The sequence below is a fragment of the Trachemys scripta genome, chromosome 17 (genome assembly GCF_013100865.1).
Source record: "Trachemys scripta elegans isolate TJP31775 chromosome 17, CAS_Tse_1.0, whole genome shotgun sequence".
Lineage (NCBI taxonomy): Eukaryota > Metazoa > Chordata > Testudines > Emydidae > Trachemys > Trachemys scripta.
The window spans coordinates 1,712,187-1,718,186 of record NC_048314.1 but is presented as its reverse complement, the minus strand read 5'-3'; the positions used below and the strand labels follow the sequence as shown (position 1 = coordinate 1,718,186).

Sequence of the window (6,000 nt, the reverse complement as noted above, 5' to 3'; positions counted from 1 at the left end):
ACAGGGGTCGGCAACGTTCGGCATGTGGCTCACCAAGGTAAGCACCCTGGCGGGCCGGGCCAGTTTATTTACCTGCTGACGCAGCAGGTTCTGCCGATCGCAGCCCCCACTCACTGCGGTTCACCATCCCGGGCCAGTGGGGGCGGCGGCAAGCGAGGGATGTGCTGGCCGCGGCTTCCCGCCGCCCCCATTGGCCCGGGATGGCAAACCGCGGCCAGTGGGGGCCGCAATCGGCCGAACCTGCCACGTCAGCAGGTAAATAAACTGGCCTGGCCCACTAGGGTGCTTACCCTGGCGAGCCGCGTGCCAAATGTTGCCGACCCCTGATCCAAACGAATCCAGGCTCTGAATTCACTCACTTGCTGAGTCTTGGAGCAGAGATCCGTGAAGGCGACTTGGCTCTCAGCGCTTGTCCTCTGTGCTTGGTAGGACTGCAGAGCTGAGTTCTAATGAAGGTTTGAAGGCAGCAGTGTTCTCTCTTTGTCTCTCCCTCCGCTGCCAACAAGGGACAATTGGCTGCTGCTCCCCAAGAGGAGATGATGACATATAGAGAAAGCAAAGTTTCTTACCATGCGGCTTCCACAGATCCACCCCATGTGTCCCTGCTGGCTGTGCTGGGGAGACAGAAAACTGAGGAGAGACCTATTGTTTCTTAGCACAGAGGCTGCTGGCTGGGCTCCAGGCACAAGACCACAGTGGGTAGCTACTCTGCTTTGCAATGCCTGTAGGTGCTGGGATTCCCTGGAAGAAGCCAAAGGCTAAATGATACAGTACCGGGAAAGCACCATTTCCACATTTGCAAAGCAGGCTGCTGCTCTGACCTGCCATACACATTCGGGGTGTATCTACATTGCAATTAGACGCCCGTGGCTGGCCCGTACCAGCTGACTTGGAGGCTCCGGCTGCAGGGCTGTTTCACTGCAGTGTAGACACTCAGGTTCAGGCTGGGGCCCAGGATCTAGGACCCTGTGAGGTGGACGGGTCCCAGAGTCCAGAAGTCTACACTGCAATTAAACAGCTCTGCAGCTGGAGCTCCGTGAGCCCAAGTCAGCTGCTGCAGGGTTTTCATTGCAGCATAGACATAGTCTGTGAAGCCACTGCTAACCCTTTGCTATGAAAATCCCCTCCTGCTTTGTTATTCTGAACCAGCTGGCGGAAGTGGATCCCAGGGCAAAGCTTTTCCTTGGTGCAGAACCCTCTCCACCAAGCTCTTTTAACTCAAGCAACTGGCTTTGCTCTGGCCAATGGCACAGTCCTTCTCGCCTGCCCCTGCACAAACCAACCCACCGTTGTTGGGTGACTGGCTTTAAAATGAGTGAGAGGGGCCTGGGGGATTTCAAAGGAGAGAAAACACATGTTCACTCGCGACTGCCCCTGCTCTGCACTGTCTGTGACCAGGGGTCTTCACTAGGATGTGAAAAAAATGTTTCAGAAATGCTCCCGGCGGCCCAGCCAGCCACGCACGGGGCTTTGGCAGGCACAGCCTGGCACACAGCTGGCAGCAGAAGGGAGCACTGAGCAGCTGCAATGTGTGTCTTGCCAGGTCTAGTGCTGGTGAAAGGTGGCAGCTGGGCCGTGGTGGTGAATGGAGTCCTCTGTTTATCTGCAGGGAAGCAGTAGGGCAAGGTTCCCATGCACCCTGCCATGCTAGCAGCCTCAGCCCTGACTGGGGTGGGGAGACTTCTTTTAAGAGACCCAGGAGCAGGTCAGTTTCCATGGCCAAGTCAGGGTGTGTATCTCCCCCTTGGTGGGCAGTGCCCACAGAGAGAGGAAAGGTTGCTCTACTCACACCAGGAGAATTTCTCTCTGGGTTGGGCTGACAGTATCTTCCCAGTTATTCCGAGAAAACCATCAGACATGTGTGAAGGAGCAGTGCTGTGAGACCTCAGCAAACCCTTGCGTTCCAGGTCATGGAGGCTGTGCTCTTTCTGGTACCCATTCCCTGAACGGAGTCAGGAAAATCCCTCCAAAAAAGAATGTGATTCTCTGACTTTGCAAGTTGTGGGGGCAGAGAATATACACTTGGACCCAGGTCTTTGCCAATGCTTGAGACTGGGTGAGAAGCAGAGGGGATACCTGGAATTAGTGTATGGGTCTCATATGAGCACAAATGCCCTGTTGTACTTCACAGACTGCTTCAACTCGCCAGGCAGCCTGTATTGCTTTCTGTAGTGTCTGGCAGGAGGCAGGATTGTAAGTTAACATTTCTGATGCGTCTGAATAGCCTCAGCTTCCCACGAGGAGAAACTCAGGTCTGTTTGAAAAACTGCAACAAGGAACCTTTTTTCTCCAGACTGTCCAGTAGATGTTAATGGGGTTGCTGTCCCAATAGATACTCTGGGTGACCCAGGGTGGTGGTTCTCAACCAGGGGTACATGTACCCCTGGGGGTACACAGAGGTCTTCCAGGGGGTACATCAGCTCATCTAGATATTTGCCGAACAGGCTACATAAAAAGCACTAGTGAAGTCAGTGCAAACTAAAATTTCACACAGATAATGTGACAGTTTTATACTGTTTTATATGCTATACACTGAAATGTAAGTACAATATTTATATTCCAACTGATTTATTTTAGAATTATGGTAAAAATGAGAAAGTCAGCAATTCTTCAGTAACAGTGTGCTGTGAGACTTTTGCGTTTTTATGTTTGATTTTGTAAGCAAGTAGTTTTTAAGTGAGGTGAAACTTGGGGGACAAATCAAACTCCTGAAAGGGGTACAGTAGTCTGGACAGGTTGAGAAACACTGACCCAGGCTACCCTCTGGTTCCCCTGTGTATGAAGCCCTATACTGGTGAACTGGACAGAAGCAAGGAACAGTTTAAATACCACCTGAGTAATGGTTGGATGACTGTGGAGTAGCATTGCCAGGTTGAAGGCAGGTGGAGGTGCCTCGTGACAAGCCTGGGCTGCTGTGAGAAGTAAACTTCCTTGCATTAGACCTGCATGTTGTATATTGCACAGTAATTGTGAAACCACACAGGAAAGTAACTGCCTATGGGTGGGAATGGAAGGCGCAGAGGCACTTTGAGAGTAAGTCCTACTGTTCATAGCAGAGCAGTTAGAGGAGGGAAGCTTGGAGTATGTATTGTGACGACAGGCCATAGTTTGTGTTTACTTAGGAAAGTCAAAGTGTATTTTTCCTGAATGAACTAATGGACCTGGATGAAATGCAGCCACCCGGGTAATGCTGCAGGAAATGTTTAGAGTGTTTTTTGGAACAGCTTGATTTGTGCTGTGAAAAACGCAGGGTTTGCTACTGAGTAATCAGCAGGGCCCGTGCTTGATTTTTCTGAAACCGTGAAGACTTGTGGCAGTCCCATGGCTGCTCAGCCGCAGTCAACCAGGCACTGGCAAAGCCTGCCTAGGTGCTTGACTCACCCATTTCTTTACTGGCAGCCAGTCATTACAAAGAACTTGAAGACCGTTCGGTCTGTTGCTTAAAATACTGTTGATGGTGTTAAAAACTTAGTTCCTTTCCCCGTCCTTAACTGCACTCTCGGTGTTAACAAATATTTGTGATGGAAAGTTCTGGAGTTATTGAAGAATTGCTACAAAACCCTTCCAGTAGCTAAATGTTCTCTGCAAAATAGATACCGAAAGTGGGGGACCTTGGCCTGCACTGCTCAGAGTAAAAAGGATTTGTAAGTGATTCCTGAGTTCAGCTGAATTAATTAGGGCTGCAATAGTAATGTTATATGCTCGCTCGCTATTCCACTATTGTTACGATTGTCTTTAAACCCAATGTCTACAACATCCAAAGGAAGATATTCTCTGTCCCTAGTGCCTACCAGGTGCTGAGGTTTGGATGAGGGATAATTTCCAGAGATGTAACCGAGACAAGACTAAGGTAATGATTGGAGTTTATTCATCTCCCTGAATTGGGGGGGGACACGTGTCCAGTGTTTGCCCCCCCAAGTTGTTACTGTCGGAATGTCCTGTTGCCTCTCAGATACATTTTGAGACTTGTCGGTTAACCAGTTTGTAATCCATTCAGTGTGTGCCATGTTAATTTTGTACTGTTCTAGTTTTTTAATCAAGGTACCAAGTCAAATGCCTTATAGAACTCTAAGTATGTTACGTCACACCTTTCTCAGCCAACCTGTAATCGCCTCAAAAAAAGATATCTGGTTCATTTGACACAGTCCACAAAGTCATGCTGATGGGCATTAATTACATTACCCCCCTTTCATTCTTTGTTTAATCAAGTCCCATATCAGCTACTCCATTATCTACTCTGGGATCAACGTCCGCCTGACAGACTTACAATTCCCTGGGCTGTCCCAATTCTTTTTTTTTTTTAATTGGCACAACATTAGCTTTCTTTGAGTTTTTCTGGAACGTACCATTATAGCCTTCTTTCGTGATTGTGGGAATATGGCTTTGGGGGAATCTAGTAAAATGTTCTTAAACAATTCCTAATGATCAATAACATTTTTATGTTTAAATTCTTTCTACCAACTGTTGCCTCGTGTGTGATGGTAAAGTCACTTGAGGAGGCAGCAGTAGTCTCGGGTTTAACTGAGGATGGCATCTTTAATCTCTTTTGGGGGCTTCCCAGGAGTCCTACAAGGAAGTGCAGGCTGCTTAGGGGATGAGGTAATTACCTTTGGGTGCCACCCTTGTCTAATAGTGATCCCATTGTCTGATATATTGGCAAAGACAGCTACTTACGCAACTGAGGCCATGTCTACGCTACAAATTTTGGTCAATGCAAATGATATCGCGGTAAAGTTAGTATATTGGTCGTGTGCATGCATACTTGCCTGCTTGTGTGAACGCTCTGCATCCTTCTCAGGAGTTCTTGTGTCGATGCAAAGTGCAGTGCACTGCTGGTAGGTAGGTCAGTGTGCAGCTCACCATCATATTGCAAACACAGGGTGAACAATCCGTCGGTATTTGCAGAGTCAGAGCAGCGAGGGGCATGACTGTTTCTTTGAGGACAGTTTGCTGAGGGGCATAGTGAAAATCAAGGCACAGTTGTTGGTGCCGTTCACGGAGGAGATGCAGATGGCGGAGTGCCGTTTCTGGGCCCAAAAAATGAGCACATCATAATGCAGGTTTGGGATGACTAGCAGCGGCTGCAGAACTTTCAAATGTGAAGGCCACATTCCTGAATCTGGTTGCCAGGTTGCCCCCGCCCTCCAGTGAAGAACAAACCAGAATGTGAACTGCACTGACAGTGGAGAAGCAAGTGATGATCACACTGTCGAAACTTGCGACACCAGATTGCTACCGATCATGGTCAGTCATTTGGAGTTGGACAATCCACAGTGGGGGACAGTTGTCATGCTAGTGTGTAGGGCCATTAATCATCTCTTGCTATGCAGGGCTGTGACTCTGGGCAATGTGCAGGACGTAGTGGACGGCTTCGCAGCAGTGGGGTTCCCGAACTGTGTTGGGGCGAAGATGGCACGCACAGGCCTATTATGGCATCAGCCCATCAGATAGTAAGGGCTGCCTTTCTGTGGTTAAGCAAGTATTCGTGGCTCACCAGGAATGCTTCACTGATGTCCGTGTGGGCTGGTCAGGAAAGGTCCATAGCACTTGCATCTTTTGAGAACGCAGGTCTTTTCAGAAAGCTGCATGCAGGGGGTTACCACTGGCGATATTGAAATGCCAGTAGTGATGCTAAGGGACCCCGCCTACCCTTTCGGGAGCGGATTTCAGAGTATCTTTGACAGTTTCATCAAGCTCTCGCAGGAGGAGACAAAGAACATCCCTCTGTACATAAACTGCTCCCCACCTAAACCAACAGGGGAATGAAAAGCAGGTAACGCTACCTCTGTTTGGTGTACCGCAACTTCTCATACAAGTAAAACAATGAAAAGTCCGTATTTGTGTCCGGCTCACTTGGGATTGGTCTGAGTGTCACCTTTACTGAGAAACATGTAAAGAAAAAGGCCTGCACATGCTTACCCAGGATTCCTTCCCCTTTATGGGGCTTGTCCGTGCTTGGCTGGTGGGACTGACTAGACCAGTGGAGTTTTGACAAGATCC

General features: G+C 48.9%; 1 protein-coding gene across 3 annotated transcripts in view; it reads left to right on the top strand.

Annotated features, from left to right (window-relative positions):
* LOC117889497 (discoidin domain-containing receptor 2-like) overlaps nt 1-6,000 on the top strand; it is a 141,549-nt gene that overhangs the window by 13,529 nt on the left and 122,020 nt on the right. Inside the window, exon 1 of one of the 3 annotated variants that reach the window (XM_034793800.1) lies at nt 3,831-3,850. The exons of the other annotated variants lie outside the window; for them this stretch is intronic. The gene's annotated coding sequence lies outside the window, so the exon portion shown is untranslated. Of the gene's footprint in view, nt 1-3,830; nt 3,851-6,000 lie in introns of those variants that run through there. 3 annotated transcript variants of the gene reach the window in all.